We start from the raw sequence: 23,492 nt of genomic DNA, 5'->3' as shown, positions 1-23,492 counted from the left end.
TGTGTGATGCATGGTCCACTTCCTCTCATCCTTTAGGAGAAGTTGTTACCTGGCAACTGTTAAAAAAATGCACAGCTATTGCAAAAACATAGGATCTAGACAGTGCCCTCAAGCTCCATCTCTCCCTCTATGGTATTCTATAATTATAGACTTTCCTATAGCTATTTTGCCTTTTGTAGGGTATTGAGAAGCATTCTGTGGTGTTCAGGTCACACGGAATGGATATATGATGGAAACTTCAGAACTGAACATTCATTGCGTGGTTGCCTGCAGTTGCACATCCGTCCCAAAGGGACCGTCCCGGGTCTCTGAACTGTGCTGAGGCACACATTGAAATGCTGTGTTGGTGATCCAGGCATTCTTTCTGCTACTCAAACTTTGCAGTTTGGTTGAGAGAATTTTTTTCTATCATGTTGTCTGAAGAATATGTGTATTTATAGTCTCCTGTGCCCTAGAATGATCGTTTTCAGTAAGTGATGCCTTGCAGTTCGTTTATCCCTCTGCCTTTGCATTTGCAGCATTTCTGTGAGGAAGCAGACTTTCAGGGAAATCGGGATGTCATCAAAGACCTTAGTTTGAAAGGGGAAATACGGAAGGAAAATGAGACGTGAAGTTCTTTCACAGGCTCTAACTTTGGTATTGAATTAAGTAAGCAGAATGCGGGCAGGAAGTAGAGGATGATAAAGAGCAGTGCTTCCATTAGGTTGTCTTGTTTTTCAGAGAGCCGTGCAGCTTGTGAGACGCGCAGTGTTTGTAACACATTCATGGCATAGCTGCTTCCTGGTAAGTGTGCAACAGAAAGAAGTGTTGTTCTTAAATTAGTAAGTGAAAAAGCAGCTGGTAAAGGATGGACTACAGCTTTCTAGATTTTAGTCTGGGCAGGATTTAAAGAGAAAGTTTCTTTTTAGCATTTAATTGGAGGCTCAGATTAAGAAGTAAAATCTACCTTCTTACATTGCGTTTTTTTTTTAGACTCAGGCCACATGCTATCAGATTTTCATTTGACTGTGGAATGAAAATCTATGCTGTAGGTGACTATTGTCACAATAAAAATTCATTCTTTTAGGGAACCACTATAATATAAATCTGAATATTGATAAAATACCTTGTTAGGCAGTGAACAACTCTTAAGAAAGTGAACTAGTTCAGTAAGATATTATTATTCCTCCTCTTAACAATAACTTTGTCATGTGGTTTCATACATATTGCTTGAAAAGGAGACAAGTTTGAATAGCTCAGTAGTTTTATAACTGAGGCCAGTTGAATGTCTCTCTTTATTTTTCCCATAAAAAGACTGTAGCTGTCATTTAGGATGGAATTCTGTTTCAAAAATTACTTTAGTTCACAAGTGTGTACTCTTTGCTGACTAAATTTAATAGCCAGTCTTTTGACAATTTTAGCCATAATATTTATAGAATGGGAGAGAATTAAAAAATGGATGTGATTTATAATTTACTTTGAGATCAAACATGAAGAACATGCTAAGGAATACATTTTAATGGAAGGGGCTTACATGGTGGTAAATTTCTTTCCCACTCAATGCCTTACAGATCATGAGTCTGGGGGAAAAAAAAGGCACTGAGACCTTGTCTTTCGTGGACAACTGTGTGACAGCAACTGCGCTGTTTATATTTAAACCATTGGATTATCTCTGATACTTTCAGATGATCTGAAGTGAACTTCTAGCAATGCCTTCCATGATGAGTTCCTATAATTAATGGTTCCTGAAACTACCAGGCCTCCAGCACTTCCTCTCTCCTGCAGCTCTCTGAAGTGTGAAGCTCAAGGATCAAAGAAATGTTAACTATATTGGCTTTAGGCTGTACAAAGTATAAACCCAGCTCACTTGTTTGCTGAAAAGTTCTAGGGCTTGTCTGTGTGAGCAACTTAACTAGCATCAGCCAGACTATAATTGCTGTAGCCATAGCACTGAAATCCTGTTATTCTAGTAAGAAAGATGTGTCAAGGTGAGCTTGGCTTCTTTTGAATGAGGGTTGTTAAGCCAAAAAACTATTTATTACAAAAAAAAAAAAAGCTCCACACTCCAGAACCCTTCATGGAAGATTTATACTAGTGAAGTGTATGATTCTGTCACCATTATACTGGTAAATTTTCTGTGCCGGGAAACCATTATCTGGCAAGAATCGTTATTTTCCTGCAGTCATGTGAGTCCTGGGGAGGCATGGGCACTTGTTGACGTGATGAGGTGCGGCTGTTGAATACAGCCAGTAGCACAGGATGGGGCAATTCTTGGCTTTATGTGGGTAATTTATGGGGGAAAATGATGGACCTTCATTTGTAAATGATTCTCTTGACCTTTCTGGCAAGGAGGTACATGTGTGTGAACGAAGCGTCTTTTTCATGTCACTGGTGATGGAAACTGGAATGTAAACACCACGGTGTGAGGGATGCCAGGAGCTTGTGAGCAGGAAAAGAAAATAAACAGAGGAGAAGGATTCCCTAAGGAGAGTGGAGGCAAATACTGAAATTCATTTTACATCTTTGTTGTCAGTTTACCAGTGTTTTTATTTTAACTCAACATCAATCTACCACTACTAATAGTTATAGATATTTATGTTGCTGTTACCCTAACTAGCAAACAAATGCAAACATGCTGATGAATAGGAGAGACTGGGAGTACGAACTTTTCAGAAACATCTAGGATCACCAGTGATAATTGGCTTCCCTATGAGCTGCATCCATTGGATTATTTAGGTTTTGAAGCCTAGTTCCCAGGGCATGATTCATATTAACAGCCCTGCCTCCACCATGTGATGTGACAGTGGTGGATTTGCAGGGTCAGGCCATATTGATGACTGAATCTCATTCTGCCTTTAACACTAGCAGGCAGTATATCAAACTGAAGAACAAGAGAGAGTACAACATTAAATATATTCGGGTAGCTGTCTGAGATCTCTTCAGAAGAAATAACAATAAATAGCATCTTGCATTATTCTGACGCGTACCTATTAATGTTGAGTACTTACCAGCAAGATCCAAGTGTTTTGAACATTTTTGTTTCACTGTTCACTTTGGGGTCAAATAAAGATAATTAGATACCACTTTCAGCATTAATGTGTACTTAACACAGTGTGGCTCAACAGAGGAACAAGTGATTTATTTGTAAATAGTACATTAGTTGATGATACTGCATTTATACTTAATTTTTATGTGTCAGACAAAACATTTGTTGAAAGAGTGCCTTGTAGTGTACATAAATATTATCCCTCGGTTGTTATTTAAATATAAAAAGTAACTTTAGTCTACTGTCTTTATTTCAGATAAATCAGAGAGTTATTTTTCCTTTTTAGTTTCAATATCGGAAGAATCAAGATGTAATAGAAATTCCTCTTTAGCAGACACCTTCTAGCACTGAATGATTCATCTGTACTCATTAAGTAAAGTATGCTGTTATTAAATGGCCACTCGGTAATAAAGTAGCAGCATAGGAGGCATTTGCACTTTCTTCTCTGAATTGACATCATTTCAGTGGAGGCTGAGATTTTTAAATCAAGGAGATTCAGGTTTTCTTACAGGCTGTGAGAATCCTAGAGCTTAACCTCCCAGGCTGGGTGTGGAAATTTCACCCTGAAGAGAGACTGCCTCCCTTCCCCTCCTGAGTGAGCATTTGCTCCTTCTCTCACACGTGCTTGCAAACACACGTAGGTCAGCTGTCAGCCTCCTGAGTATTTCAGTGTGTACCCAGGTGAGGGATTCAGGTACAGACCCCATTTGTTGTTTGGGAGGAGCAGGATTTTGGATGGCAGCAGAGCACAAAGATAGACAAGAGATAACTGAGACTGCTGTTATCACCCTGGAGGGTTGGGATTTTATTTGATGGAAGAGGAGCCTGGATCTGCTTCTCTGTTACGGAAAAGGAGAGATGTGACAACTACTGTTTTATCATCATGAGAAGGGGAAGTGTAGTGGCTCAGGAGAAAAAATGAAAAAAAGCTATGTGACTTTTTGCACTATTTAGAAGCAGTGCAAATGCTATCCTTGGCAAAGAAATGCAAGGCTTAAGCACAGGGAAATTGACCAGCACGTGAAGCAAAACGGCATGTTACGTTTGCCATGAAAATGTGATACTGTGTGAATTTGAATGAGATGGGATGGGATGAAGAGGGAATAATACTGAGAATAAGCTGAAGATGACACTTAACAACAGATGTGGTTTAAAATCCAGTGTGACCCTTCTAGATTTTTATTTTTCCAGAACTTCTGTCTTCTGGGCAATCAATATACAGGTTACAGGAAACAGGTTTATAGATCTTAGGAACCTAATTGCCAAAGTAATGTGAAAGATTAATCTAAAGTTTTCACTTACATCAATGTAGTATTTTCATTTACAGTCACCTCTCTGATACACCAGTCATGAATTGTATTACAGCTAAGGAAAAGCTCCTCCAGTGTTTGCAGCACATGTGGGTTGTGCCCCCGAAGTACGGATTATACTGTGCAGAAAGGCAACTGCATTCTTCATCATTTCAAACTTGGCTTGTATTTCAGTGAGGAAATTATGGGGAAGAGGAAGGAACAAGTGTAGGGAGATGAATGGGAAAGGAGGAGTTGTGTGAAGATAGGAGAATGTATAAAACGTGGGAAAAGAAAAAGTTAGGTAGAAGGGTAGATTAGTGGGGGAGCAGGCAGATTTAGGATACCAATTTGTAAAGCCATGTTAGGAACAATCTATGGCTAGCTGTTAGTTTCCATTGATACCAAGAAGCTGAGACTACCTACTCTATATTAAGGTTTGTGTTACCTTTTCTTTTCAAAAGATGCCTATTACAAATAATTGTGATATCATAAGGTAATCTAACCAACTATTTTTGTGTATTCAAAAGTGGGAAGAATGTTTTTAATTAAATTATCATCATATTTTAATTTATTGCATAATTCTGACTTCTGTTTGTGTTGATTTAGTTCATGTTCTATTGATATAAACTCTGTTGTTACCAAGCCAAATATTTAAACTATTCTAAAAATAGCAGCTAAGCAATAAATTAAATGTCTTTTAATTTGCTTTATTATTTTTCATTTTGGGGGAATTAGCCTCTCCTAACTGTAGGCAATAGTCTTAAATTCAGCCTTAACTCCTTTAAGCCCCTGCCCCCACAAAAGAGGGGGGCTGTTTGGGACAGGACAGGAAGATGTCTTTGGTCGGTTCCTACTTTTTGGCAAAAATAGGTGAAGGTATGCTATCATCTACTTTCTTCCAGTGGAATAAAGATAAGTACACTTATCCTTGGTAAATAGTGCCAAGAAAACCCTGTTCTTAATTAAAAAACATTTCTCCCCCCGTTCCCCCAATACTTAATATATTTGACTGAATCAAGGATTGTTTTGTCTTCAGAAAGAATGGCTTAAAGAAGTACTGGTAACTCTGTATTAAGTGAAATACTGAAATGTAGAATGAGTTTAAAATGAGATTTAGACTATCTAACTTTATTTGGATTCTTTGTAGAATGTTTTTTTTAAAAAAAAAAAAAAAGATTAGATGGTGTTTATCTAACATCAAGACTGAAGTACCTGCAGTCCAACAAGCCTTCACACAGCTTCCTTGACATCTAAATATATAGGTGTCTATGTTTTTCAGTAGTGAGGGATTTAAGTGCCTAAAATTCTACTTCTGCACAGACAGCAGTGCTGGTTTGGCTTGTCTCCTGCCCAAGTCCTTCTGGGATCTTGAAATTAAGTGTACCTGCTCGTTAACCCTTGTACAGATCTTTTTAATGCCCGTCATTGGAAGTGAGTTCAGTACAAAGCATAGCAGCCATGGCAACCAGGAAAGGAAATAGGGAAAAGATAGAGTTGGTTGTTGAGAATAAATCTGAAAATTGCTAGGGCAAGAGGCAAACACGGGAGGCTGAGTGGGAAAGTAGAGCAGTGGGAAAACCACTGGAAGGTGAAAAGCGTTGTGGAAGAGCTAACAGGTCTGTGAAGGGGACAGAAGTCTGAGAGACAATGCTGAGATTAAAAGGCAAGCTAGTACATGAGAGCTGGAAGCTAACGGGAAGTGGGATTCTGATTGCGGGGAGGGAGCAATGTATCATGTAATGAAGTTGATAAGAACAAAGCAGTGACTCTAAAGAGGCAGGCAAGGAGACAGAACTGAGTTTAGAAATGGGAGACTGAGCCTGATGACAAGGAGTATGATGGGGTGGGTGGCACATGTTGCCATGATTGGCAATGGTACAGCTTGGATGAGAAGGAGAGGTGGCCAGGTTTTGAGGGAGACTGAATGTCTGTATTGAACAAGATGGAGCTTCTTCTCCTTTTCAACAGCTACTGTCTTTAAAAGAGCTGGAAATTAAACCAAGCTCAGAAAGCTATCTTGAAGCATGTTGTTAGTTACAGACAAGCACTGCCAAGCTGGGAAGATGAAGAGTTAAGGTTGTCTAGAACCTGTTACCTGAGCTCCCTTGGACGTATGCATTATGAGATAGTTTTAAATTATACGATCTCAGAATTGCATGGTCTTTTCTGCTGGACCAGAATGTATAAAGACTGTGCAGCAAAGGAGACAGGTCTTTGAAAACTTGCTTTCATTTGTTGTAGAAACTGTAAGACAGAGTGAATGGGACGGTGAGCTAGGAGAAAGGAAAGATGCATCATCTAATAAAGGCAGATGAATACAGCTTCCTAAGAAAATTGAAGTATTGTATAAGACTAGGTACTCTGATAATTGAGTTTTAGGAACCTCTGGTTGAACACTAAAGTTTGTAATGCTCCTAATTCAAAAGTTTCATTCTTTAAGTTCACAGTTTAGGAGGATCATACAATCCTCATGCGATACAGTACCTCACAGGTGACTGTAACACAATCTGTTGTGATCTGTGCTGTGACCATATGTGATTCAGTTAATGTGTAGATTTTCGGTACTCTTTTCTTCTAGCTACTGTATTCACTGAATGAGGTCAGGGTCCTGTGGAAAAACACCGCATGTCATCACCTAATAAAAAGCCAGGCAGACTAGATATGAACAAGGGGCCCAATTAACTCCAATACTTAAAAAAAAAGGGGAGGGGGGTGATTCTGGAGGTTCGCCTTAAAAATTTGTTCATTTCCACTTCACCGGACACTTTCTTATTTTAAGATTTTAGCGTTGTGAGGATGTTAGCATTTTTTAAATACATGCTTTCCATATATTTGTCCTGGATGTACAATGTGAAAAGAAAACTTAAAAACTGGGAAGCACAATTACAGCCTGTTTTTTAATTTCCGTTGTCTTCTGGTGAAATCTTCTATGAAAAACTGTACCTTACTTTATTTTTCCATTTTGCATTTGCTTGCATGATGGAAAAGATGAAAAATTATTTTCTTTTGTTTGGATGTACTTGTATTTTAGGGGATGTAGTTGAATTTTTGTTTTCTTCCTGATCTGATTATATTCTGACCATGGTCAAAAGTAAGGCTGCAGTTACTATTTAAGGAGACTAGTTTCAGTAGTTTTGTCATATCAAATGCATTGCTTTTCTACTCTGTTATTGTTAGATGGGCTGCTCTAAATTAGATGGTCTAATTCTGGAAAATTTGAATATGTGCAGGTGGACTTTTGTGTCGGCAAAGCCACACTTATTTAATTGGAGCTCCATATGTCTGCAAAAATTGGTTCCATATGGTTGAATAGTACATTTTGAAAATGTTTCTTTAATTCATACTAGTGCCAAGAGAAAGCGGAATAACTTTATTTTTTGAGCTCCTCCTTAACTAAGTGACAGTGCACCTGTACATAAACCCTCTTTCAGTTTCTAAAGTGGTAATTGAATATGTTGGATTTTCTTGTCACGTGTTAACAGTTTTAAGGTAGCTTAAATCTGTGGCTAACAAAGCCTTAACTGTGTTGCTGTCTGTTTGTACCCCTAAAAACAAGTGATGAAATATACCTAAATCATACAATCCCACCTTCTACTAGGCTGAATTTACATGAGGTTTCTCACAGAAAACTCTTTCATTTAAAGTTGTGCTGAGTCTGAAAAAAAGTATATTTGTAGAACTGGTCAAATAAAACCCAGCCTTTTTGCAGGGGGGAAAAAAAGCTTTGAGTTTGCTTCTGGTTAAGGAAATTGATGTGATATAATCCTGTTAGAAAAGCTGGCTATCTGAATTTTTAAGTTGCTGACAATTTTGGGACATAAAAGTTTATATAATCAAGAGATGAACTTACAAGGAGTTATGTAAATTGATTTTTTTCTTTCTTTTTTTTTTTTTTTTTAATTATACACAGGTACCTAAGGATAAAACTGGCCAGAAGGGAAAATCTGGGGGAAACTGGGGACCTTGACCATTCTTGCACCTGAGTAAGTGGATTCTTAGCTGGAAATCAGCTTTGCAAAATATTAAAACTCTTAAATATTTTTCAGCATGTCCATGCCAAATTGCAATCTGTACCTTGAGACAATACTTTGGCTTTTGAATTGAAAAGACTAGAGGTACTAGGGCTAGCTAAAGGCAATATTCTATAGAGCCTTCAGTGCTTTGCAGTAAGTTTGCTTTTTATTGCTACCCTTAAAGCCGCCATAAAATTAAACATAGATTATATGCAGGATTTCTTGGTATTTTGATGTTTTGCCTTCTCAGTTATTTATCTTGAGACTAATTTCTGAGGTTGAGCGATCTCTCTTAAACTTGATCTTGCTGGTTTGTGATCATAATAAGGCACTGAGATTCAGCAGGACTGAAGTGCTAAGAAGAGGTCAGGTTAAGTCTGAGGTTATCAGAGGCTGACAGCTGAGAAGATGCCCTCGTAGAGGCCTAATATGGTTGCTTGGAAAGGGTGAATGCTCGTTTCATGTTGTTTGAGACAAAAGCTATTGTCTCGGTTGAGTTTGCTTCCATTAAAATAGCTGGATTAGCTTCCACTGAAACAGGACAAGGACAGCTTTTTTTCATCAGCTTTGACAGGGCATGTGGCAGACATTCCTAGGTGTCTGAGGGTCTCCAACCAGTCCCAAATCCAGCCTACGCACATTTCTGAAAAAGCAGGAAGAATATTTTTTAGTTATCCACCTAGCTTTCTTTCCTGGCAATCCAAGCATTATTCTGGTTACAATAAATTATTCTGCATGTCAAAAAGATACTTTACTGTATAATTTAATATATTTATTTATTTATACATATTCATATATGAAAAGCCCATAATATTAACAAACAGGTGAGTATAGAATAGCATGAAACTTCTTTCTATTGGTAACATATAATGGGCAAGTTAATTGAGTTTTCTGAAACAATTGCCAGAGCTGGAGCCTTTCTTCCTGCTGGCATTTATCATGCTAAAAGAATTATGTTTAGTTTTGGAAGGCTTCAGTAAGTTGAATATCCTTACTGGTGTCTACATTAAATTTTACAAACTCTACTTATCAGCTGAGAGTCTCTTGATTTAATCTGGCCTAAACCTGCTGTCAGTATATTTTGTTCCGAATCTGTGCTGTGGTTTAATCATATTCTTGTACTGAATGCATGAACCTATAAATTGGTATCTGTCACGTCATTGTGTAATGAAGTATATTTCATTTTGCCATAGTATTTACTGTGTTTATCTCTTTGCAATAGAGTAGTAGACAAAAAAGTCTCTCATTGCTTTTGATATTAAAGAGAATTAAATACGTAACCTAAAAATATGCCGGGCTTTGTTAGCTATGCACACATAAGACTTTTAATTCATTCAGAAATGCATAATAGCGGCATTTACCATTACTATTCTTTGTTTTTTAAGTAAGGTAGTGAATCACAAATAATGCCTGAGACTGTATTGTTAAGTAACCCATTGCTTTCCTGTGCATTTGTAGTTCTCATTGAAGTTCTGGTTCCTGCAAATATTGTGACTTGTCATACTTGCATTCATTGTGCATAGTTTTAGGAATTAGGTCTGTGGACTAGCGAACAGGTGTAAGGTTTGTTAAAGGAGAGAAGTTCAGTATTCTTAAATGATAATGGCATGTTTTGAAATCAAAATTGGCTCAACAGCTCTGTTTTAAATCCAGCAGGGACCTTTGAGAGGGGTTTTTGCCTTGTTTCTTTTAGCTTCTATACTAACATGCAGCAAATGTTTTCATTTATTTCCTGTGTTATCAGTCTTAGTCTGCATATTTTAGTCTATTGCTTTTGACAGTGATGAAAGACAGGTATTTCCTGACCTTTTGCGTTTTGGGTGCTACATAAGCTCAGCTGTTCATTTCCAGAGTATTTTCTTCTCCTGTCTTGTTCCCTTTTCCTCATTTGGAAGGCAGCACTATAAATTCCAGGTGCAATTGCAGTCTTTTTGGAACTATAGTTTAAATTTTGTGCTTGTGTTCATGAGACCGGAGCTTGCCCATACAAAAGAAAAATGGTCATTCTGTCAGGCTTGAGGAATTGTAGGTGTAATGACTTCTACCTTGACAAAGATGTCATGTCAATGTTATGTTACTTTGTACTTGAGAACTGTCCTTAATTATTGCTTGAGGAAGGCAGAAGTAAAGAACTGTTGAAGAGAGATTAAGATAATACAATTAAATTGTGTAGTAAATTCCTTTATGAATATAGGATTGAGCTCTATTGTAATTTAGGTGTTTTATCCAGTTTATTTGCCAGTTACTGTAGTTACTGCATCATGTACAGATTTTCTCATTCAGTCTTGAAATTGAGTGCCCTGGAGCAAGATTTTCTCAGTTAAGCATGGAAATGAACTGGCCTTGGTTTGGAGAGCATCCTGCGTGTAGCAGTTCTTATGCCTGGTGTTCTGGAAAGATCGATGGGTTTGTGTTAGTCTACATCTGGGTTTGAAGCAAGATAAAACGTATCTGTGACGCAACCCTCTGTGTACTGTATTATGTTATTTTTCAAGCATTGGCAGGTAGTAGTCCACATTGTATTTAGAGGCTGAAGTGAAGCCAACTGGTACTGTTGCTACAGCCTGTTGGTACTGTAGGATGAAGCTCTTCAACTTCTTTTAGCAGTTAATTTCAGGAAGATTGTTATTATTTTTGTAAATTGTATGGTTTCTGACAGTTTTTAAAGGTATACATTCTCCTGTTCATAGTCTAGAAGTCTCTGGGGATTTAAAACTCCTTCTGTTATGGTACCTCTCTCACAGAGATCAGTTACGTTTCTAATTAGAGTTGTATCAACTTAGCATCTACTGGAATCCTAAAAAAGTTTGTTTGATGAGACAATTCTAGAAGGTTTTATAATCCTATGAGAAATCTTTGGATGAGGATTTTTGGTTTTTTATATTTTTGAAAGGATTCCTTGTTTGGAAAGTGGCATTTGAGTAACTGAAAGCTTCAGTATCTGAAATGTTAATAAAAAGGAACGAAACAAATGTATTTAAACAAATTTACTTATTAAAATAGCTTGTTCTGAGACAGCTAACAGAACTGTAGTTGCAACCCTCCCCCACACTTTCTGTCTTTGAAAGACAACTTATTTTAATCAGACCTAAAATGCTGATGAAATTATATCTCCTTGTTTTGCCTGAAGCCAGGTGTCACAGCCTTTCATTGGTGTTTGAAAAGTTGTGTATCACTGAATTTGAAAGGCACCGAAGTCCTGTGGTTGGCCTTAGCATGAAAATATATAGACAGCTCTGCTTTATGAGGCTGTAAACCAGATAATTCATTAGTAGTGGGGATGTGGAGGTAGATGGTGAGGGCTTTTAAAGAACAATATGTTATATTACAAATTCTTTTGGAGGGGGAGTGTTTGTTTTTAGGGATTCCTGGAGAGTGGAAGCCTATTGTGGTGCTACTGTGGATGTAATAAAGGATGTAGTTTACCTAGACTGGTTTTTCTGTGGTTTTGTTTTGGTTTGGTTTGGTTTTTTCCCCTTAAAGGTTTAAGACCATTCAAACATTCTGTCAAAATAAGAATAACAAGTAGTATCCGCTCTACAAACACAGAAGTGGGGGTGGGGGAACATTTTTTTTTTTAAATGTATAGTATTCTCACTATCTGTATAAATAAATGATAGTCATACAATTCACATGAACAGCAGTGCAGCTGTATTGGTGTTGTCTGCCCAAATAACAAGAAATGAGAAGGAAAGGGGAGTTGACAAGGGTGATATGTATCAGAGATTGGCATTGTGATACGAATGAATTGACGCTGTGGTTTTATTGGAGGTGGGGGGGGGGACTCATCACTGGGTGTTTCATCTGTTTGCTGCTCTTCATATTTAGAGAGCATCTTTAGTGATCCATTTTGCAAACCAGCTCATGCAGTAACTGGCAAAACAGAAGCAATTAGTGGTGTAATCTCAAAGGGAATCTCGAGCTTCGCTTTAAGTGCAATGATTAAATCCACTAAAATGATAACCATTGCTGCCAAGAACTCCTGTAATTGGTCACTAATGTATTTTGTTGTAGCAGTCGATAACTACTGGATTTCATGCATGTAATTAGTAATGCATACATGTTTGGTCAGTAAAATTGAAAATCCTAATAACCGAGGCTGGAGTGGGTGGGAAGGAACACAGAGCTGGAGAACTGAAATAGTGCTCTGTTGATAGTACCTAACTAGAACTGTATGCTTCAATAAAACAAGTGTCCTACTGTGCTGGAATACAAATGGGCTGTCTGTGGCAGGATATAGCAAAGACGTTTGGCAGAGAGGGATTTGAAAGCTTCTGGCGTAATGTAATTGAATTGGCCATTTCTTTAAAGATACAGCAAATTGTTTGCTGCGGCATTCATCATCATAAGGAAGGTCAGACAGCCTGCCAAACATATGATATTCATAATAAAAAGTAAAACGGTGACGCTTATATTTAAACACAAATCATGTTATCATATTTGTAAAAGCTGTGGAAATGAATGGGAATATTTTTGGTGGTGCTGAGGCATTAGTAGTCTAAGTAAGACTGTAATTCAAGAGGGGAAAAGCGTATAGTCAGGGAAAAGACTCCCAAGGGAATTCAGCTGGTGAGCAACATATGATCCCCTTGACTTGAGAGGATAGTAGGTGTTTTGGCAGGAGTATTGCTGACTCTCTCTTCTGATCACTTCAGGGAAGATAAGCTGGTAGGATCCTATTTTTTCCCTTTTAAGAAAACAAAGGAAAAACTAACAAAGAAAAAGGGCTTAAGGAAGACTTCAAAAAAAGATACAAAATCTAAACTGAAGCGTTGCTGTCAGTTACACTGTGACAGAACAAGATGATGCAACAAGCTGTAGCCTGTCTGAAATGTTATATGAAATGCTCAGTATTGGTACACTGGGAAACCCCTCTCGAGTCACATCCAGAACACCGAACATAAATTGCATGATGGCAGGGGCTTTGGGCCACACAGTAATGCCTCCGCAAATGAGTAGCTGTTAGCTTTTAGGTTCTAACACATGCAGGAGACTGGCATTTTGATTTCTTGCACCACTGCACCACTGATAGGGTTGGAAATGGGAATCAAAATAATTAGATTGGATATATAGATCCCAGCAAACCAGCCAAGAAAGCGGCTGGGCTGGGGAGGGCCGCTCTGAATTCTAAAATGTGCAAGCGCTTTTTTTTTATGAGAGGGCAAGGACGGAAGGAGTAAACTAGAGTGCAGATGCTCACCGTTTATATTCAAAGCATGTAATAAAATAATTGAATATATGCTTCCTCCTATTAAAGCCTGTTAAAATCAGTAATAAAGTACATTAGTGTTATATTAAAAAGGCAGCACAATTTTTCAGGTAACATATCTTAGTTACAATATGCACAATGTACATATAGGCAGATTGGAAAGTGGTCTTTTACATCATCCAAGGCATTCCTCCTTGCTGATACAGGATTGTTCCCATCAGTGCATTTTCTGTTATTCTGTCCAGCAGCAGCTTTCCAGTATTCCCTCTGGCAGTTTTTCCACAGGCCAACAGCTGTTCCCTTCCAAAAAGCCTTTTCTGCTAGTCACTGAATATTTTCCACTTTAAAAAAAAAAATAATCCTTCCATTTATTCCTTCTTGAGTTTCCATATCTGATAGAAAATGTCTTCCTTTTTCTGCTATTCAGATTCTTCCTTTAGGTATTTATAAAGTACTACCCCACTTTCTCTTTGCTCCACTTTGCCATTTTTCACCTGTGCAAATTTATCTACTCAGAAGTCAGTTCTTCAACTTTTTTTTCTTTTTTAGGGACCCCTCTTCATTTAATCAGGAGATTCAGGAGTCCAGGTCCTCCTAAATTTATAGAGGATGTATTTTTTTTTCTGTTAGCATGATTTCTGATGCTTTTCTTGTTTTAAATTCTGCAATGTAGCTTGCCTGCCCGTAATATCTTCTATTTATTTCATTTATGACTCAGTGCACTTTTCCCCTTTCTTCTTTTCCTTCCTTATTACTATTTTTTTTTCTACCGAACTTGTTACATCTTGCATTTCCCAAGTGATATCTCTTTGTTACTTTCCATTTGTATTTCTGTGTTTCCTCTTCATTGCATTAAATCTGAAGTCCTCCTTGTCTCCACAACTTCTGTCTGTCTGGTTAATGTTAAGCATCAATCCAAAAGAGTCCAGTGGTTTGTGTGCACGTCTGCGATGAGGAAAGCAGCAGATGCAGACCTCAGTATCTCCTGTGCTTTGAAGCCAGATGTACAGGGCTGTGTCTCTGCTAATACTATGTGATAATAACACATGCTTAAGTATTTGCCTACTTTTGCAGAAGCCTGTCCTGTGTCCTGTCCCTAAAACACTGACTGAGTTTGTAAGCAAATCCAGCAGTTATTGGCTCCAGTTGTAGTCAATGGAAAAATCTGTTCTGAACATCCTCGTTCTGAACTAAATAGCATCAAGTTTCTCCCATTTCCCTGCTCCAGATCTCCAGGCGATTTTAAATGTTAATTTTCTTATTGTGCTCTTCAGTTCATTATTTCATGTTACACCACCCAATTGAAAAGATAGTGATGAGGAATAGCAAAGTGATGTCTTTTTATCCTGCTCTGTGCAAGCCCATAATATCTAAAGCTAGTTCAGAAGTTGTCATTTGTGTATCTTGAGGTGCGCTGCGGCCGTACTGTACAGCTTACATGTAAGTCTACCGTGATATCTTGATGCAAGATTTCAAGACCAACAAATAAAAAGTGTATTTACTGTCCATATGGAATGGATAGTATTTAACTAGTATGGAGGTGCAGTGTGGAGGAGCAGTACTCATACCTGAAGCTCCAAGTGTTTGGACATATTTGGGAGCTCTGGAGGAGCTCATCTTTCTGGTAGGGAACTGATAAAATCCAGTCTGTTTTGTCAAGTAGAGATTGAAATTGGTGAGCTGATCATCATCTGGTAATAAGTCTGTGAAGATTTATGATATGAGAAGGCTCTTCTGTTTGGAAGTCATGGAAATAAAAGGATGCACTGGAAATAAGTCTAAAGGTAAAAGAATTCAAACAGGAAATAGATTTTGTTATTCCCCTAATATTCATACCTATTCTAAAGTGGGAAAATTGTTGAAATTGAGATGAAGAATTTCCCTTAGCTGAAATTTTTACATCCTGTTCTGATGAATTTCTAAAATACAGATTTCTTTCAATGTTTCAAAATCACATGTAATGCAAGAATTGCATACTTGAGTTTCAAAACCTGTGTTATTGAGGAAACCCAGTTAAATAATATACTGGTCTCTTTTTGTCTTCATGCTTATGAAGGTCTTCAGTTAAGGTTAGCGTTTTCATACGCACAGATTATTTAGCTGAGATGATGGTCATATGCTTGTGGAGGACAGTTGCAACACAGTAGTTACCATGCAAGAAACTGAAGAAATAGTTCAGTAATTTGTCCTGTTCCACAAGTTACCTCTGTGATGCCTTCTGCCCAGTGCTGCTGTTATGGCAGATAAAACCTACAGCCCATATAGGAGCGCAGTAAGGACTGACTGATGTTCAAAGTTTACTTGAATGCTTGACACTGATGTTATTTACAGAGAATTTGGAAAAATATGTTATTTTGTTTTTTAATCATTTTTTTCTTGGCCTTTATCTGCAGTGGAATTCGCTGGCAGTTATCACAGCCAATCTAAATGCAACATTTTACTTATGGCAGTAATTCTATAGAAGAAGAAATGGAGTTGGGGAGAAGAGAAGAAATGAAATGAAAGAATCCTAGCTTTTTTAGATTAATACCTTGCTGAATGTGAAGGAATGCAAATGCCACTGCCTTGAACAAAGATATCAAATTAAATACCTTGCCTGGGTTCCATATTGTCTGTCTAAGAGGGCTATGACACTGAATTGCCCATGTTTTGATTACTGCCATTCAGTCAACAATATAACGGTGTGTTTTACACAGGCTGTAAAAACAAGGCAGTGTGTTACACAGGCAATATTTTCTGTACCTGTTAGAGTGTTGAATGCTATTGAAAATTTTCATTCCAATGTATAAATAACCTTCTATGATCTGAATTCTAGATAACAGAAGCACCTTACAAATTTCAGCACCTCAGCATAGCATTTGTTTTGTTTAGGAGACCTGCAGATGGCTTTAATCTTCTTTTTGAAGTTATTAAAATCATATGATATAAACAGCAGGATGTGCCACAAAGCTAACTTGATTGTGCTGTAACTCAGAACTGGGCTGTTTCTTCCTTGTCAGGAGACTTTTCTGTGCTTGTTGTTGTCTTATCCTTATTTATTGGAACCATGTTTACATCCCTGTTCTACAATAGAATATTTAAATTCTTTTGCTTTTTCTGATCTCTTATGCCAACACTTAGAAACATGGCGAGCAGTTTCCTTGTATGAGATAGTATACAATCAAGGAAATTATTAGATTCTTTCTAAACTGGTGGAGAGGTTTCATTTACACACAAACTTAGCAGTAAAGAGATGCATATAGTTAGTTATTTAAAAAAATAAATATAATGGCTGTGTAGGACTCAATTTTACCAAGGAATGTGGAAAAAGTTTTTGTGTTTTTGAAACAAACCCCATTATTTTTATGTTATCTTAGAGGAATATGTTTTTGAAACTTGCTTTGTTACCGTAGCAAATTTTTTAGGCTTTCAAAGCATTAGTTCTTAAATTAATAATACCCGTCTCCTACCCATTTATTGTTCGGATAAATTAGGCTTGTTTAGGAAATGATAAGTGACAGCACTGATATCTTAGCTCCCTACCTTGGGAAGTGCTTCCCTTATTTTCCTTTTCTGTGCCCCTCTCCAGGAACAAAAGCAGTACAAAAATGCAGATGTTGAAAGGCACAAAAATGTGTTTTAAGTATTTTCCTTCTGTCTTGGAACAATGGTTGCTGACAGCAGAAGGCTTGCTTGCTTGTTAAAATTAGATTTGAATCATCAGTGTAATAGCGCTAGGAAATTGTAGGATGGAAGGGTGCCAGGAAGCCGATCTATATCTGCCCTTTCGGTACGCGGAAGGTGGGCCCTGAATGACTTTAGCTGGCTCCTCAGTTGAGTGGGTTTGCCCTATATGACAAGTCATGTGTACTGGTTTAAGCATCCCAAAACCAAAATACTTCGTACCTCGGCAAAAGCCATTTAGGTGGGACACAAGCAGAACAATGAAGATGGCTGTTACAACTTAGGCTTCCTAAGTGTGTGCTTCTTGCTGGTTCCTTGCATCACATTTAATTGGGTCCAGGCTCATTACTTCTCACCATTTTATCCTGGACTAGGATAAAAAAATTCTCTGTTTTGGGGCTTGGTTTATTGGGTTTTATGGCTGTAAAAACACTGCAAAGTTCTCATGAGCTAGCTTTGAGTAAATTAGAGGACGATGCCTGCTCTGAAGCTGCACCAGAGCCAGCTTCGTTCTGGCTTACTCTGTTTCTCCTCAGCTGTTTTAAGGCAGTCCAGTACCCAGTTGCTTCCTTGCTGCGGTTATTATCCGTTGGCTTTGCAGTAAGCCAATCTATGGAAGACAGTGACCTCTCTATGCACCTTAAAACCATTCACAGAAATGGTTGTAATTCTGCTGATGCAGAATGCAGCTGCCCATTTAAATCTCTTTTTCTTACAGAGGGGCTGGTTATGTCTCTGCTGTGTACTGGCTTCTATTTAATTTCTGCTGCCGTTTTTACACTATTTCCATAAGCAGCTTGATTCCTGATTACTTCAGGGAATGCTTTGCAGGATATACTGGTAATTGAGATCAGCTGAAGTGCTAAAGCTACCAGTCCTCTAATTTAAATTAGTGCCAGTCAGAGATAGGAGAGACAAAATCAGGGTTGTGCATGGAAGAGGGCTGTGCTTTTGGAAATTATTTAGTTTGCACTCATACCAGAGAAAGAATTTTCTGACCTTCGGGTCATGCAATTATTCTTATCCTGGGTGGCAAAGTGGAGTCAAAGTGGTTGTGAAGGGATGATCAAGGAGGAATTTTAACTTAAGTGTTTAACGATGTTTAGTGCGTTCCTATTCTCTTCATCAGTGCTATGAATGCAATCAGACATATTTTAAAATAAATCTACATAAATAACTGGCTTATAATAATTCAGCATTGGTTTATATCTTTGTATCATTTGTTTACATCTGCTCCATCTAACACTCTCTATTGTATGTATGTATCCATCTATCTGTATATATCTGGAGTTTATATGTATAACATTATTTTATGGAGATGTAAGCAGTTCTACAGCTGGACTGTATTGTGTATAGGTATTATTTAATTGTTGGCAAACATTTGGAAGGCATGAGACCACCATAGTTTCATGAGACTGATATAGCAAACTTGGTTGTACCCAGGAGAAAACTGAAAGTGTTGCCTGAGCACGAAAGGCCACCTTGAGTTGACCTGCTTGTGTGTTCAGCTTGTAGATTGCAAGCTGTAGTCCTGCATGTGCACCAACTGGAAGAACACTGGGTTATATGGAAGATTTTGCTGGAAGTTACTGATATATTTGTGTTTGAAAAAAATCAATGAGGATTGACCTATTTTTTTCCCTAGAGTCCTTACAGGCCTGGTGGAATTATGTTCTGTCAGGTAGGCTTCAGATCACCCAGGTGACAGTGGTTTGCACAGCTCCACTGGTAGCTTGTTCTGCTCTCTAAGTTGTTTCCAGAAACGTAACTCAAATGCTATTTTCTGTACATTCGGTCCATTATTTATTGTTAGATCTTTGCTGATTAATTTAATTACTTGTCTTCTTTCTTGTATCCTGTGTCCTATTTGTAGATAGTTGTTTGCCATGTTTCTCAAAACAAGGTCAGGAGCCATTTCCTGAAATATCCTGGATACTTACATTATGTAGAGCTTTTTTGTAAGTGTTCTTCGTATTTGTCTTGTAGGTATCTATAAAAGGATGTAGGTCTAACCTAGCATATTAAGGTTTTTATGGCCTTACTACTTATGTTCTAGTTCAACTCAGTGCATTGTGATACTGCATATACTCTTAATCATACTGTTAGCCAGTATCATCTTCAAACATATTCCATGTCCTCTGGGTGTCTACCTACCATCTGTTACTTTATCCCATTAGATTTCTGCCAGATTTCCCATTTGCAGCATACTGTGCTGAAAAAACCCTCCTTATAGTTTCCCTTATTGATCTCCCTGTTTAGTCTTAATTATGCAGCTAATCAGATTATGGTGACTTTTTCTATTTCTCACCTCCCTGTGCTTTCCACTTAGACCAAAAGTATACACTCAGAGCTGATTCTCTTCATTTCTGCACACAAGTATTTATGTGTGTGCAGGATGAGTATACAAGATTCTTCTAAACACTGTTATCTGTTCATTCACTTTGCATGGTGGGTATAAATCCTTATGTGGGGGCGACTTCTTCACCACTTCAGCAGCCTCTCGGCCTCCGCTTCCTCCCATGGGCCAAGGAATCAGACTCTTTGCAGCTGACTTGAGCCGATTGAAATACAGGGGATCCTCTCTCCCTCTTCTCCTTGACCCTGCGCTCCCGCTCCCTGGGCTCTGTCAGCTCTGTCGTTGTGACGCTGCACACTACTAAAACCCAGTTTTATTTGTGAGGTGAGCTTCCAGTCAGATCAACAGTCTGATCCAGCCCCCGTCCCCAGCACATGGCAACAGCAGGATGTTAAATAAGCTTAGACTGGCTATTAATACACAACGCTGAGTCACTGCTGAAACACTTTGCTTTCCTGTGCACCTTTTTAAAAGCAAACCATTGCCAGAGCTAGTCTGCCTAGAACAGGCTATAAATCGTCGTCCTGGGCAATTGAATGATGAGCGGCTCAGCCATTTGTGCAGAGAAGCAAGGTAGGCACGCGTGAAGAATTACCTCAGCCAGTATCTACAGGCACCCTGCCTCTGCTTGAGCATCGCCGCCCAAATAAAAACCTGGGGAAATGCTCTCCAGGCAGAGAAAAAGTGGCTTTCTGTTTTCTTTAAAACTTGTAGGAAATCCAGGATTCTAGGGAATTATTTACAAACACTGGGGTTATATCACCCAGATGACTGATGTCAATAAATTCTCTGTTGTTGTTGTTGTTGTTGTTGTTATAGAAATACCTCAGCAGGCTGCAGCTCAGACCTGGTGACAGTTCCAAACAACTGAGAGAGCATCTGGACTGTTATCTGACATTAACTGACATTCCTGCATTGGGAACCATTGTTTTATAGGGCGGGAAGGGGTTCATTCATTCACTGCTCGTTTTTTTTGTATAGCTGGACAAAAGCTTGCCTGGTAGAACTGCATGTTTTCATGGCTAATGAGCTGAGCCAGTCCTTGGTTTCTGTCCATGTACTACAGGAATTAAACCGTATAGAATATTGCTGTGGAGTACTTAGGTTCATTTATAAATACAAAGATTCATGTGTACAAATTGGCTTCAGTCTTAATTGATTTAGAATACTTGATTAGACAACACAGCTGAGCCAACGTAACTCTTGCTGCCGCTGAGAGAGGTGGTTCAACCCTCGCTTTTGTCTTCCCTCCCTTCTGGCCATATGGTGCTTCTCTGACTCCTCACTCCACTGCTGAACTCCTTCCTTCCTGGAAGAGAACAAGCCATTTTATCTCGTTTGATGGTGTGACACAGGTGTGAGGAACTGTGCACTTCCCTTCTGAAAACTGCGTTTCAGCACAAGGGTTGTAAGTCTAGTGAGAACCTCCAGTGCCAAGAGGTACAAGCTAGATCGGCATGCATTCATTTCTATTTACTGTTTTGATCAAGAAAAAGAGTAGTCTGGTTTTACATATATCTTCTGTGATATATTTTTAGACATTACCACCTGCACATGATATAATAGCCCTGTGGCAGAAAAAAAAAGAAAGAAGAGAATGTCATTTCTAGCACAGATGGCATGATTGATAGAGCTGTGGTTTTACATACTTTGAATTTTAGTGGAGTGAGGAGACCTTCTACTCTTAAACTTACACTATCCTGCCTTCCAAAATAAAATATATTTAAAAATGCTGTGGTGCATGTATGCTTGGCAGAAAAACAAGACTTACTACTTTACCCAGTAAAAATCCATGGTCACAGAACAAAAGTGTTCTTCACCAGTGAATCATGTAGGATTTGGCTATGTTTCAGTAATTTTAGTGACTGATGAGGGCATCACATGTTTGAAGTACAGGTGCTCTACTTGCGTTGATTCAGCCTTTCCTGTCTTACCAGTGTTCTGCAAAGCTAGCGAGAGTCACCTTTTGTGTGGTGCCATCCTTTACAGTAGCCCCATTGCAAAGCACGGTGTAAAGCAATGTAGTAACTTTGAGACACAGTTACAGAATTTGCAGCATTTGGAATGACAGGTCTGGTACCATCTTGATTTGAAAGCAGCCTTAGCAAGCATGTGTGAAAGTGCAAATACAAAGGTTGCAGGAGCAAACTTAATGCTTTCACTCAAGAGCTGGAGCAGGCACTAGGGCAAGAAGTGTCCTTGTTAGTGTTCCCTGAGTTCAGCTGCTGCCCTTTCCTGGGATGCTCCTGGGAGCATCAGTGGGTGGTAGTGGGAGCTCCCCAGAGCCCGGGGAGGTGGTGGGAAGGGCAAGGTCGGAGGAGGATTGTGCCTCTAGCTGGAGGAAGCAAGGGAGAGGAGATGTCTTAGTTTTGACAGTTCAGGTGCACCTTTCTTGTATTTAAGGTCTCCACAGTCTTAATAACATTTTCACTTATTTGTCATCTCCTTGGCTGTTCTTCTAGAAAAAGGAAGCTTATTAAGTGTAATGCTAAAAACACTTAGCATTGTCAGCAGTCCTAGTTTTGGGATTTTACGTAACAAAATCTCTTAAAGCTGGCATAAATGAGTACCTTAGGTAGCAGGATTGTTGCTATCTATTGTGGACCAGCTGCAGAAGAGAGATGTCCGAGTTGGAAGTAAGGAATTAAATGTCCCTTGCACCAGTGGAGCTAAGCCAGGTGGGTCTGCCCGACCCTCTGCAGGTCAAACTGAGCCCAAGGCACAGGGACTTCAGTGACCTTGGGGAATCACCTTCTGTTTGTGCGGCCTCTGGGTGGGGAAGAAGCTCGGTGCAGCACGCTCACGCCAGGCAAGCAGAAGCCATCAGAGGTGGCCAAACTGGGGTATGTGTCCCTCAACAATGGGGCTTCCCTCAGGCTCGAATGAGCAGCACCGGTGCTGCCCTGTGGTGAAACAAAGAGCCGGGGCTGGGCGGGCATTGTGCTTGGGGTAGTGAGGGACTTCAGCAGCCGGTTTTTATAGAATCATAGAATGGTTAGGGTTGGAAGGGACCTTCAAAGGTCATCTAGTCCAACCCCCCTGCAAGGAGCAGGGACATCCCTGACTAGATCAGGTTGCTCAGAGCCTCATCCAGCCTGGCCTTGAACGTTTCCAGGGATGGGGCCTCCACCACCTTTCTGGGCAACCTGTTCCAGTGTTCTATAACTCGCATCGTAAAAAATTTTTTCCTAATTTCCAATCTAAATCTACCCCCCTCTATTTTAAAACCATTACCTCTTGTCCTATCGCAACAGGCCCTACTAAACAGCCTTTCCCCATCTTTCTTGTAGGCCCCCTTGAGGTACTGGAAGACCTATATCAGGTCTCCCCGGAGCCTCCTCTTCTGCAGGCTGAACAGCCCCAACTCTCTCAGCCTGTCCTCATAAGAGAGGTGCTCCAGCCCTTTTATCATCTTCGTGGCCCTCCTCTGGACCTTCTCCAACTGGTCCATGTCCTTCTTGTGTTGGGGGCTCCAGAACTGGACACAGTACTCCAGGTGGGGTCTCACCAGGGCAGAGTAGAGGGGGAGAATCACCTCCCTCGACCTGCTGGCCACGCTTCTCTTGATGCAGCCCAGGATGTGGTTGGCCTTCTGGGCCGCAAGGGCGCATTGCCGGCTCATGTTAAGCTTCTCATCCACCAGCACTCCCAAGTCCTTCTCCTCAGGGCTGCTCTCAATCCATTCCCCGCCCAGCCTGTATTTGTGCCTGGGATTGCCATGACCCAGGTGCAGGACCTTGCACTTGGCCTGGTTGAACTTCATGAGGTTGGCACGGGCCCACCTCTCCAGCCTGTCAAGGTCCCTCTGGATGGCATCCCTCCCTTCCAGCGTGTCGACGGCACCACACAACTTGGTGTCGTCGGCGAACTTGCTGAGGGTGCACTCTATCCCACTGTCCATGTCACCGACAAAGATGTTGAACAGGGCCAGGCC

The 23,492-nt window shown here is 39.5% G+C and overlaps 1 protein-coding gene across 5 annotated transcripts in view; it reads left to right on the top strand.

Moving 5' to 3' along the window:
* Positions 1-23,492, top strand: part of TBL1X (transducin beta like 1 X-linked) — a 195,104-nt gene that overhangs the window by 47,001 nt on the left and 124,611 nt on the right. For 3 of the 5 annotated variants that reach the window (XM_086768182.1, XM_086768189.1, XM_086768198.1), the window contains exon 2: positions 8,228-8,300. The exons of 1 other annotated variant lie outside the window; for it this stretch is intronic. The gene's annotated coding sequence lies outside the window, so the exon portion shown is untranslated. Of the gene's footprint in view, positions 1-720; positions 784-8,227; positions 8,301-23,492 lie in introns of all 5 variants that reach the window. One more of the 5 variants, XM_086768208.1, reaches the window with a different exon arrangement.

Source organism: Chlamydotis macqueenii, chromosome 1 (assembly GCF_036417535.1).
Source record: "Chlamydotis macqueenii isolate bChlMac1 chromosome 1, bChlMac1.mat, whole genome shotgun sequence".
NCBI classification, from domain to species: domain Eukaryota; kingdom Metazoa; phylum Chordata; class Aves; order Otidiformes; family Otididae; genus Chlamydotis; species Chlamydotis macqueenii.
The sequence above is the reverse complement of the archived record's forward strand: the minus strand, read 5'-3'. Positions and strand labels throughout refer to the sequence as shown.